Below are 12,953 nucleotides of genomic sequence, written 5' to 3'. Positions count from 1 at the left end.
GATTATATGAATCCTTGACACTGAGGTTCAACCAATAAGATCTTCGGAGAATATGTAGGATCTAATATGGGCATCCAGGTCCCGCTATTGGATATTGACTGAGGAGTGCCTCGGGGCATGTCTACATAGTTCTCGAACCCGCAGGGTCTGCACACTTAAGGTTCAACGATGTTTTAGTATAGTTGAGTTATATGTGTGGTTATGAATGTTGTTCGGAGTCTTGTATGAGATCACAGACGTCATGAGGGTTTCTAGAATGGTCCGGAAATGAAGATTGATATATAGGATGGTTTCTTTGGTCTCCGGAAAGTTTTGGGCAATTCCGGCAGTGTACCGGGAGTGACGAATGGGTTCCGGGACTTCACCGGGAGGGGTCCACCCACCCGGGAGTGAGCCCAATGCACTAGGGTGGCGCCACAAGTCCCTAGTGGGCTGGTGGAGTCAGCCCAAGGGGCCCATGGTGCCACATAAAGAAATTCCAAAAGAAAGAAAAGGGCGAAAGGGGAGGTGGGAAGGAAGAGGAGGACTCCTCTTTCCTCAAACCGAATTGGAGGAGGAGTCCTCCTCCTCCCTAGCGCCGGCGCACCCCTTGAGGGCTTGGCCCTCAAGGCAAGCCCCTCCCCCTCCCTCCTATATATAGTGGTGTTTTAGGGCTGACTTGAGACAACTTTTGCCACGTGCAACTCAACCCTAGACCACATAGTTCTACCTCTATATCGGATTTCTACGGAGCTCGGGCGGAGCCCTGCAGGAGTAGATCATCGCCACCACCGGAGTACCGTCACGCTACCGGGAACTCATCTACTTCTCCGTCTTGCTTGCTGGATCAAGAAGGTCGAGATCATTGTCGAGTTGTACGTGTGTTGAACGCGGAGGTGCCGTCGGTTCGGCACTAGATCGGAACGGATCGTTGGATGGATCGCGGGACGGTTCGAGGGACGTGAAGACGTTCCACTACATCAACCACGTTTCTTAACGCTTCATGCTATGCGATCTACAAGGGTACGTAGATCCAAATCTCCTCTCGTAGATGGACATCACCATGATAGGTCTTCGTGTGCGTAGGAAAATTTGTGTTTCCCATGCAACGTTCCCCAACAGTGGCATCATGAGCTAGGTTCATGCGTAGATGTTATCTCGAGTAGAACACAAAAGGTTTTGTGGATGGTGATGTTCTATTTGCTGCCCTCCTTAGTCTTTTCTCGATTCGGTGGTATTGTTGGATTGAAGCGGCCCGGACCGACATAACTCGTATGCTTACGAGAGACTGGTTTCATCGATTGACATGCAACCTCGTTGCATAAATATGACTCGCGGGTGTTGGTTTCTTCAACTTTAGTTGAATTGGTTTTGACCAAGGCGCTCCTTGGAGAGGTTAAATAGAAATTTGCACATCTCCGTTGTGGTTTTTGCGTAAGTAAGATGTGATCATACTAGATACCCATAACATCCACGTAAAACATGCAACAACAAATTAGAGGACGTCTAACTTGTTTTTGCAGGGTATGCTTGTGATATGATATGGCCAATGACGTGATGTGATATATTGGATGTATGAGATGATCATGTTGTAATAGTTAATATCGCCTTGCACGTCGATGCTACGGCAACCGGCAGGAGCCATAGGGTTGTCTTAAAACTAACGATTGTGTTTGCAGATGCGTTTACTATATTGCTAGGACGTAGCTTTAGTAGTAATAGCATAAGTAGAACGACAACCTCGATGGCGACACGTTGATGGAGATCATGGTGTGGCGCCGGTGATAAGAATATCGTGCCGGTGCTTTGGTGATGGAGATCAAGAAGCACAAGATGATGGCCATATCATGTCACTTATGAATTGCATGTGATGTTAATCCTTTTATGCACCAACGTATCTACTTTTCCAAACTCTTTTGCCCTTGTTTTGGACTATAATTTGCATGATTTGAATGGAACTAACCTGGAATGACGCTGTTTTCAGCAGAATTGCCTTGGTGTTATTTTTATGCAGAAATCAAAGTTCTCCAAACGTCCTGAAAATTTACGGGGAGCAGTTTTGGAAAATATCAAAAATATATGCGCCAAGTTCCACCTCAGGGGCTGGGCCAGTGGGCCACAAGCCCCTGCTCCGCCACCACACCCCTGGTGGCGGTGGGCAGGCTTGTGGGGCCCATAGGCACCTGCCGCCCCCAACTACAGCTCTATAAGTTGTCTTTCGTCCCAAAAAAAATAAAAAGAGAAGTTTTCGTCGCATTTTCGATACGGAGGCGCCGCCACCTCTTGTTCTTCATCTGGAGGGCAGATCTGGAGTCCGTCTTGGGCTCCGGAGAGGGGAAATCGTCGCCATCGTCATCATCAACCTTCTTCCCTCTCCAATTCCATGAAGCTCTTCGTCGTTCGTGAGTAATCTATTCGTAGGCTCGTTGGGCGGTGATGAGTAGGATAAGATCTATCATGTAATCGAGATAGTTTTGATGGGGATTGATCCCTAGCATCCACTATGTTCTGAAATTTGATGTTGCTACTACTTTCCCATGCTTAATGCTTGTCACTAGGGCCCGAGTGCCATGATTTCAGATCTGAAATTATTATGTTGTCACCAATATATGTGTGTTTTAGATCCGATCTTGCAAGTTGTAGTTACCTACTATGTGTTATGATCCGGCAACCCCGGAGTGACAATAACCGGAACCACTCCCGGTGATGACCATAGTTTGAGGAGTTCATGTGTTCACCAAGTGCTAATGTGTTGGTCCGTTGGTCTGGTTCTTTATTAAAAGGAGAACCTTAATATCCCGTAGTTTCCTTTTGGACCCCGCTGCCACAGGAGGGATGGACAATAGATGTCATGCAAGTTCTTTTCCCTAAGCACGTATGATGACACACGGAATGCATGCCTACATCACATTGACGAACGGGAGCTAGCCACTTATCTCTCCGGGTTATAGCTGTTGCATGATGAATATCATCCAAACAAATCACCGACCCATTGCCTACGAGTTTGTTCTACTGTTGCTACTGCTGTTACTTGTCTTGCTCTGGTGCTATTACTGTTGCTAATGCTGTTACTTGTCTTGCTCTGCTGCTACTACTGTTGCTATTACTGTCACTTGCTACTGTTGCTACTTGCTACTGATGTCACTACTGTTGTTCCTTGCCACTGCTATTGCTCGTTACACTGGTGCTACCTGCTACACTGTTGATTCGCCAGACCGTTGACGGGAACTGATAACTTCCGTCAACGCGGCAATACAAGCGCCATTGATACAATTGTTAGGAATAGTCTGCCGTCAACAGATCGTTTCTGACACCGTTGTTATCATACTACTTTGTTGTTACTACTGTGCTTGCAGATACTAATCTTTCAGGTGTGGCTGAATCCGAAAAATTCAGCTGCTAATACTTGATAGTATTCTCTCACCTCCTTCAGGCGATCTACAAATTGGGTTGAATATTCTACCCTCGAAAATTGTTGCGAACCCACGTGCTGGTGGCCATCAACAACATTCTTCTAGTTTCATTGCCGGGGAGTGCTAGCAACATTCTTCTGCTGTCGTTGCAGGAGAAGGTTTGTTCTCATAAGCATTCGTCTAGCTAACGCCAGAGATTGCGGGATCAGCATTTTTCTGGCGCCGTTGCCGGGGAGGTATTGCTATATTCTCTGAGTCACTTGGGATTTATATCTGCAGATCACTATGAAGAATCTGAAGGATCCGAAAACCAAAGTCTTGCCCTCAACTACGAGGGGAGGTAAGGAATTGCCATCTAGCTCTGCACTTGATTCACCTTCAGTTATGAGTAAGTTTGCGACTTCACCTCCTGCTAGAAATCTTGATATGTCGCCTGTTCTTGATGATGCTTGTGATACTACTGCTAGAGATGCTATGCTTGATACTATGCGTGATGATGCTATGCTTGATACTATGCCTGATGATGCTATGCTTGATACTATGCCTGATACTGCTAGATATGCTATGCCTGATACTGCTAGAGATGTTATGCTAGATACTGCTTTGCCTGATGATGCTAGAGATGCTATTTTGCTTGATGATGCTATGCTTGATACTGCTAGAGTTACTGCCAATGCTCGTGATGCTTCTGAAACTACCGATGCTATTGAGATAGAACCTGCTTTTGCTCCTACTAGATCTAGCTCTCCTAGATATGAATTGCCTGATATACCTGAGGGTTACGTTATGGAGGGAGAGATAGTTGAGGATTTTCTTGCGTGTAAGGATGCCTATGACGCTGAGAAATTAACTCTCAAGTGGAAGGAAAAATCTCGGGAAGCTAGGATGAAAAATGACCCGAAGTTTGCCACTTCGCCTATCTTTGTCACCGATAAGGATTATGAATTCTCTATCGACCCTGAGATAATCTCTCTAGTCGAATCTGATCCTTTTCACGGTTATGAGTCTGAGACGGTCATAGCCCATCTTGCCAAACTATCCAAAATAGCCAACCTTTTCACTAATGAGGAGAAGATTCGCCACTACTATATCCTTAAGTTGTTTCCTTTGTCTCTAAAGGATGACGCTAAAGCCTGGTTCACCTCTCTTGCTCCTGGATGTGGGCGTAGTCCCCCGGAGATGGTCTATTACTTCTGTGAGAAATATTTCCCTGCCCATAAGAAGCAAGCTGCCTTGCAGGAAATATACAACTTTGCTCAACTCCAAGAAGAGAGTCTTCCACAAGCTTGGGGGAGGCTTGTCCAGCTACAGAATGCTTTGCCTGATCACCCTCTTAAGAAGAACGAGATACCTGATATCCTCTATAACGGACTTACCGATGCCTCTAGAGACCACCTAGATAGTTTTGTCGGTTGTGTTTTTAGGGAACGAACTGTAGAACAAGCTGAGACCCTACTGAATAACCTCTTGATCAACGATAATGCTTGGACTATTCCCGAACCACCTGCTAAGCCAACTCCTAAGAAAAGAGGTATTCTATTCCTCAGTCCCGAAGATATGCAAGAAGCCAAGAAATCTATGCAAGAGAAAGGCATTAGATCTGAAGATGTCAAAAATCTACCACCTATCGAAGAGATCCACGGTCTCGATAACCCGATATAGGTAGTAGAAGTGAATTCTCTGCGTAGGTTTGACGAGAGTGATATTCCTTTTGATAAACCTGCTAGCCTATGCTTTGATGAATTTGACAACTTTGTTGCCAAACAACAGAGTTTCAATGATTATGTTAGCAGACATTTGGAACAAAGTGCTTGTATGCTTAGCCATTTAAGTGCTTGTGTAGACAGAAATGTTAATGCTCTAAAGCTTCTGAGTAAACATGTCTCTATGATTACTACTCAGGTAGAACAAGTACTTAAAGCTCAGAATGACCTCCTCAATGAATTAAATGACAACTCTGTCAGAGTAATTACTAGAGGAGGCAAAATGACTCAGGAACCTTTGTATCCTGAAGGTCATCCTAAGAGAATTGATCAAGATTCTCAAGGAATCATACACCTAGTCATCCTAAGGAGAAGAAGAAGGATGATAGAAACCTGCACGCCAGTTCACCAAATACTGTCACACCTGAAGAATCTAATGATATTTCTGCGTCTGATGCAGAAACACAACATGGTGATGAACATGAACCTGGTGACAATATGGACAGTGATGTTCATAATAATTCTCAACCTAGCCATGATAAGGATGTGGAGATTGAACCTACGGTTAATCCTGATAATCCACAACCTAAGAGATGTGATAAGAATGACTTCACTGCTAGGAAGCATGGTAAAGAAAGAGAGCCATGGGTTCAGAGACCTATGCCCTTCCCTCCTAAGCCATACAAGAAAAAGGATGATGAGGATTTTGAGCGCTTCGTTGAGATGATAAGACCTGTCTTTCTGCAGATGCGGTTAACTGGTATGCTCAAGATGTCTGTGTATGCCAAGTACATGAAAGATATCGTGACTAATAAACGGAAGATACCAGATCTTGAGATCTCCACCATGCTTGCCAATTACACTTTCAAAGGTGGAACTCCTAAGAAACTTGGTTATCCCGGAGTGCCCACTATACCTTGCTCCATTAAAGGAAACTACGTAAGAACTGCCTTATGTGACCTTGGAGCCGGTGTTAGTGTTATGCCGCTCTCTCTTTATCGTAGACTTGAATTGGATAAATTGACACCCACTAAAATTTCTCTCCAAATGGCCGACAAATCAACTGCTTTCCCTATCGGCATTTGCGAGGATGTGCCTGTTGCGGTTGCTAATACCACTATCTTAACAGACTTTGTTATCTTGGATATTCCCGAGGACGATGCCATGGCTATTATCCTCGGAAGACCCTTTTTAAACACTGCAGGGGCTTGATACGTCTCCAACATATCTACTTTTCCAAACTATTTTGCCCTTGTTTTGGACTATAATTTACATGATTTGAATGGAACTAACCTGGACTGACGCTGTTTTCAGCAGAATTGCCTTGGTGTTATTTTTGTGCAGAAATCAAAGTTCTCCAAACATCCTGAAACTTTACAGGGAGCAGTTTTGGATAATATCAAAAATATATGTGCCAAGTTCCACCTCAGGGGGTGGGCCAGTGGGCCACAAGCCCCTACTCCGCCACCACCCCTAGTGGCGGTGGGCAGGCTTGTGGGGCCCACAGGCACCTGCGGCCCCCAACTCCAGCTCTATAAGTTGTCTTTCGTCCCAGAAAAAAATAAAAAGAGAAGTTTTCGTCGCGTTTTCGATACGAAGGCGCCGCCACCACCTGTTCTTCATCTGGAGGGCAGATCTGGAGTCCGTCTTGGGCTCCGGCGAGGGGAAATCGTCGCCATCGTCATTATCAACCTTCTTCCCTCTCCAATTCCATGAAGCTCTTCGTTGTTCGTGAGTAATCTATTCGTAGGCTCGCTGGGCGGTGATGAGTAGGATGAGATCTATCATGTAATCGAGTTAGTTTTGATGGGGATTGATTTCTAGTATCCACTATGTTGTGAGATTTGATGTTGCTACTACTTTGCCATGCTTAATGCTTGTCGCTAGGGCCCGAGTGCCATGATTTCAGATCTGAAATTATTATGTTGCCACCAATATATGTGTGTTTTAGATCCGATCTTGCAAGTTGTAGTTACCTACTATGTGTTATGATCCGGCAACCCCGGAGTGACAATAATCGGAACCATTCCCGGGATGATCGTAGTTTGAGGAGTTCATGTGTTCACCAAGTGCTAATGCGTTGGTCCGGTTCTTTATTAAAAGGAGAACCTTAATATCCCGTAGTTTCCTTTTGGATCCCGCTGCCAGGGGAGGGATGGACAATAGATGTCATGCAAGTTCTTTTCCCTAAGCACGTATGACGACACACGGAATGCATGCCTACATCACATTGACGAACGGGAGCTAGCTACTTATCTCTCTGTGTTATAGCTGTTGCATGATGCATATCAACCAAACAAATCACCGACCCATTGCCTACGAGTTTGTCCTACTGTTGCTACTGATGTTACTTGTCTTGCTCTGTTGTTGCTACTACTGTTGCTACTACAGTTACTTGTCTTGCTCTGCTGCTGCTACTACTGTTGCTACTGTTGTTACTTGTTTTGCTCTGCAGCTACTGTTGCTACTACTGTCGGTTGCTACTATTGCTACTTGCTACTGCTGTCAGTACTGCTGTTCCTTGCCACTGCTATTGCTCATTACACTGCTACTACCTGCTACACTGTTGGTTCGCTGGCCGTTGACGGGAATTGACAACTTCTGTCAACGCGGCAACGGAGGCGCCATTGATACAATTGTTAGGAATAGTGTGCTGTCAACAGATCGTTTCTGACACCGTTCTTATCATATTACTTTGCTGTTACTATTGTGCTTGCAGATACTAATCTTTCAAGTGTGATTGAATTTGACAAATTCACCTGCTAATACTTGGGAGTATACTCTAACCTCCTGACCGGCGATCTACAAATTGGGTCGAATACTCTACCCTCGAAAACTGTTGCGAACCCACGCGCTGGTGGGCCATCAACAACATTCTTCCAGTCTCATTGCCGGGGAGTTCTATCAGCATTCTTCTGGCGCCGTTGCAGGAGAAGGTTTGTTGTTATAAGCATTCGTCTAGCTATCGCCAGAGATTGCAGGATCAGCCCTTTTCTGGAGCCATTGCCAGGGAAGCACAACTGACGTCAGCATTTTTCTGGCGCCGTTGCCGGGGAGGTATTGCTATATTCTCTGAGTAACTTGGGATTTATATCTGCTGATCACTATGAAGAATCTGAAGGATCCGAAAACCAAAGTCTTGCCCTCAACTATGAGGGAAGGTAAGGAATTGCCATCTAGCTCTGCACTTGATTCACCTTCAGTTATGAGTAAGTTTGCGACATCACCTCCTGCTAGAAATCTTGATATGTCGCCTGTGCTTGATGATGCTTGTGATACTACTGCTAGAGATGCTATGTTTGATACTATGCCTGATGATGCTATGCTTGATACTATGCCTGATACTGCTAGAGATGCTATGCCTGATACTGCTAGAGATGCTATGCTTGATACTGCTTTGCCTGATGATGCTAGAGATGCTATTTTGCCTGATGATGCTATGCTTGATACTGCTAGAGATACTACTTTGCCTCATGTTCCACTAGGAGTGCTCCTTGATGCTCATATTGCTAGAGTTACTGCCAATGCTCGTGATGCTTCTAAAACTACCGATACTACTGAGATAGAACCTGCTTTTGCTCCTGCTAGATCTAGCTCTCCTAGATATGAATTGCCTGATATACCTGAGGGTTATGTTATGGAGGGAGAGATAGCTAAGGATTTTCTTGCGTGTAAGGATGCCTATGACGCTGAGAAATTAATTCTCAAGTGGAAGGAAAAATCTCGGGAAGTTAGGATGAAAAATGATCCGAAGTTTGCCACTTCACCTATCTTCGTCACCGATAAGGATTATGAATTCTCTGTCGACCCTGAGATAATCTCTCTAGTCGAATTTGATCCTTTTCACGGTTGTGAGTCTGAGACGGTCATAGCCCATCTTGCCAAACTATCCGAAATAGCCAACCTTTTTCACTAATGAGAAGAAGATCCGCCACTACTATATCCTTAAGTTGTTTCCTTTCTCTCTAAAGGATGATGCTAAAGCCTGGTTCACCTCTCTTGCTCCTGGATGTGTGCGTAGTCCCTAGGAGATGGTCTATTACTTCTGTGAGAAATATTTCCCTTCCCATAAGAAGCAAGCTGCCTTGCAGGAAATATACAACTTTGCTCAACTCCAAGAAGAGAGTCTTCCACAAGCTTGGGGGAGGCTCGTCCAGCTACAGAATGCTTTGCCTGATCACCCTCTTAAGAAGAACAAGATACTTGATATCCTCTATAACGGACTTAACGATGCCTCTAGAGACCACCTAGATAGTTGTGTCGGTTGTGTTTTTAGGGAACGAACTGTAGAACAAGCTGAGACCCTACTAAATCACCTCTTGATCAACGATAATGCTTGGACTATTCCCGAACCACCTCCTAAGCCAACTCCTAAGAAGAGAGGTATTCTATTCCTCAGTCCCGAAGATATGCAAGAAGCCAAGAAATCTATGCAAGAGAAAGGCATTAGATCTGAAGATGTCAAAAATCTACCACCTATCGAAGAGATACACGGTCTCGATAACCCGATACAGGTAGTGGAAGTGAATTCTCTGCGTAGGTTTGACGAGAGTGATATTCCTTTTGATAAACCTGCTAGCCTATGCTTTTAAGAACTTGACAACTTTGTTGCCAAACAACAGAGTTTCAATGAGTATGTTAGCAGACATTTGGGACAAAGTGCTCGTATGCTTAGCCATTTAAGTGCTTGTGTAGACACAAATGTCAATGCTCTGAAACTTCTGAGTAAACATGCCTCTATGATTACTACTTAGGTAGAACAAGTACTTAAAGCTCAGAATGACTTGCTCAATGAATTAAATGACAACTCTGTCAGAGTCATTACTAGAGGAGGCAAAATGACTCAGGAACCTTTGTATCCTGAAGGTCATCCTAAGAGAATTGATCAAGATTCTCAAGGAATCAATGCTAATACACCTAGTCATCCTAAGGAGAAGAAGAAGGATGATAGAAACCTGCACGCCAGTTCACCAAATACTATCACACCTGAAGAACCTAATGATTTTTCTGCGTCTGATGCAGAAACACAATCAGGTGATGAACATGAACCTGGTGACAATGTGGACAGTGATGTTCATAATAATGCTCAACCTAGCCATGATGAGGATGTGGAGCTTGAACCTACGGTTAATCCTAATAATCCACAACCTAAGAGATACGACAAGAATGACTTCTCTGCTAGGAAGCATGGTAAAGAAAGAGAGCCATGGGTTCAGAGACCTATGCCCTTTCCTCCTAAGCCATCCAAGAAAAAGGATGATGACGATTTTGAGCACTTCGTTGAGATGATAAGACCCGTCTTTCTGCAGATGCGGTTAACTGATATGCTCAAGATGTCTCCGTATGCCAAGTACATGAAAGATATCGTGACTAATAAACGGAAGATACCAAATCTTGAGATCTCCACCATGCTTGCCAACTACACTTTCAAAGATGGAAGTCCTAAGAAACTTGGTGATCCTGGAGTGCCCACTATACCTTGCTCCATTAAAGGAAACTACGCAAGAACTGCCTTATGTGACCTTGGAGCCGGTGTTAGTGTTATGTCGCTCTCTCTTTATCATAGACTTGAGTTGGATAAGTTGACACCCACTGAAATTTCTCTGCAAATGGCCGACAAATCAACTGCTTTCCCTATCGGCATTTGCGAGGATGTGCCTGTTGTGATTGCTAATACCACTATCTTAGCAGACTTTGTTATCTTGGATATTCCCGAGGACGATGCCATGGCTATCATCCTCGGAAGACCCTTTTTAAACACTGCAGGGGCTGTTATAGATTGCAACAAAGGCAACGTCACTTTCCATGTCAACGGTAATGAGCACACCGTGCACTTTTCGAAGAAATGATATCCAGTACATTGCATCAATGCTATCGAAAAGACTTCATCGATTCTCATTGGGAGCTTTGAATGCCCTATTCCTCGTGTCAAGATGAAGTATGATTTTCTTGTTGGGGAGATCCATATCCCCATTGAGGTGACTTAGTGGCTATTCAAAAATTCTTCGTTCTCTCTTGCGATTCAAGAAGGTTTTGTCATAAGGACTTGATCAATACCATTGACGGATTTCTTTCGATGACCATGAAACGGATGAATTAGAGAGTCACATACCTCTGTTTTGAGTTTTCCTTTTCTGTTGCTTAGAAGAAAAATGATGGAATTAGTTAGCTTTTCCTGTTTTCTGTTTTAGCGTCCCGGAGAAAAATACCTCGAAAATAAAAGTTCTCCGATGGTCCTGAAAATTTAGTATGATTTTGTGTGGAATTTTTGAAAATTTCTGGGCCTCAGAGCTGGCCTGGGGGCCGGACCAGTGGGCCACAAGCCCCCCCACCGCCACCTACCCCCCTGGTGGCGGGGTGCAAGCTTGTGGGCCCACAGGCACCCCCTCCACTCATTCCAGCTCCCAGCCTCTTCTTCCACCTCCAGAAAAAATTGTTTCGCGGCTCAAACCCGTGTTCTTGCTCATTTGGCTATGATTTTCGATCTCCTTGCTCAAAGCACCATTCTCGAACTGTTTTGGGGAAATTACTCCTTGGTAAGTGACTCCTCCATTGGTCCAATTAGTTTTTGCTCTAGTGCTTTATCCTTCGCGAATTCTTGCTACCTTGGTGACCCTGTTCTTAAGCTTGAAATGTTGATTTTAGCTGGTCCCAAGTAGTTTTAGCGCACGATACGGTCTCTAGGCACTAGTAGGAGTAGTTGCTACAAGTTGGGTTAATCCTTATTCACTTTTCTTTTGAAGTCTCTAAAAATTTCAGAATTTTTCAGAGCTAGGAAAGGGAAAAGATGAGGAGGTTCTTGAGAATCTCTTCAAGCCGTAACCACAAGGAGGATGAGAAGAACCACCCCAAGTACGTAGTCCCTCGAGTCACAGAAGTTCGAGCGTGCGAGTGGCCAAGTGATGAATTTGTTCGCGCCGCCGGACTTTATGCAGACTTTTATTACTTGGTGGAGAACGCAGGTCTTACTGCGTTCGTTGAAGATAAGTGCCCACAATATCTCCTCCTCACCAATATTTTCGTTCAAAGCTTCAACTTTTATCCGAGGAAGAATCCTCCCATGGTTGAGTTCATGATATACGATGTTCCCCAGTGCATGACGCTGCAGGACTTTTGCAATGTATGCAAATTACCTTATGTTGGGGATATCCGTGACCCTCGTCCACGGGACTTGGAGGATTTCATTAGTTCTATTGCTGTTGGAGAGGAGAGAGGAGTGTCAAGCGCTAGAATTGTTGGCATACATTTTCCTGTGCTTCGGTACTTCTCACTATTTGTGGGAAAATGTTTGATTGGCCATGGGGAGGCTGGATTACTTAGTTCTCCAGACCTTGCGGTTTTGCGCGAAGGCCGTTTTAACGATAAGACTTATAGCTTGAGCGCTATAGTAGCTCAACGATTGAACCTGAACCGTTCTAAAGGTGTTGTCTATGGAGGTATCTATGCAACCCGTTTGGCCAGACACTTTGAGATACCCATTAGATTGGGAGAGGAAGGAGAGATGCTTCTCACTGAGAGATATCTGGATTATGATAGCATGGTTCGCCATGATTTTCTGGATAGAGATGCTAGTAGACGGATGATTTATAACCTGGTATTTAGTTAGGGTACTCGAGAGACTATTACTTTTCCTGCTCCTTCTTTGTTTGATCTTCATGCAGGTAGGTACACTATTATGCCCGCGGACATATACGCATATTGGGGCTTGGCCCAACCACAGGCGCCCGTGCCCGAGCCGCCTGCCGAGTACCAGACGCCACTTTATCAGTGGGAGCCAGAGGAGCTCACACAACAATGGCATCCACAGTCTGCTCCGGAGTATCCTGGAGCTGGTTATTTCCCACCATGGGAGTAGACC

The sequence above is a fragment of the Hordeum vulgare genome, chromosome 5H (assembly GCF_904849725.1).
Source record: "Hordeum vulgare subsp. vulgare chromosome 5H, MorexV3_pseudomolecules_assembly, whole genome shotgun sequence".
Taxonomy (NCBI): domain Eukaryota; kingdom Viridiplantae; phylum Streptophyta; class Magnoliopsida; order Poales; family Poaceae; genus Hordeum; species Hordeum vulgare.
Note: the sequence above shows the minus strand (reverse complement) of the source record.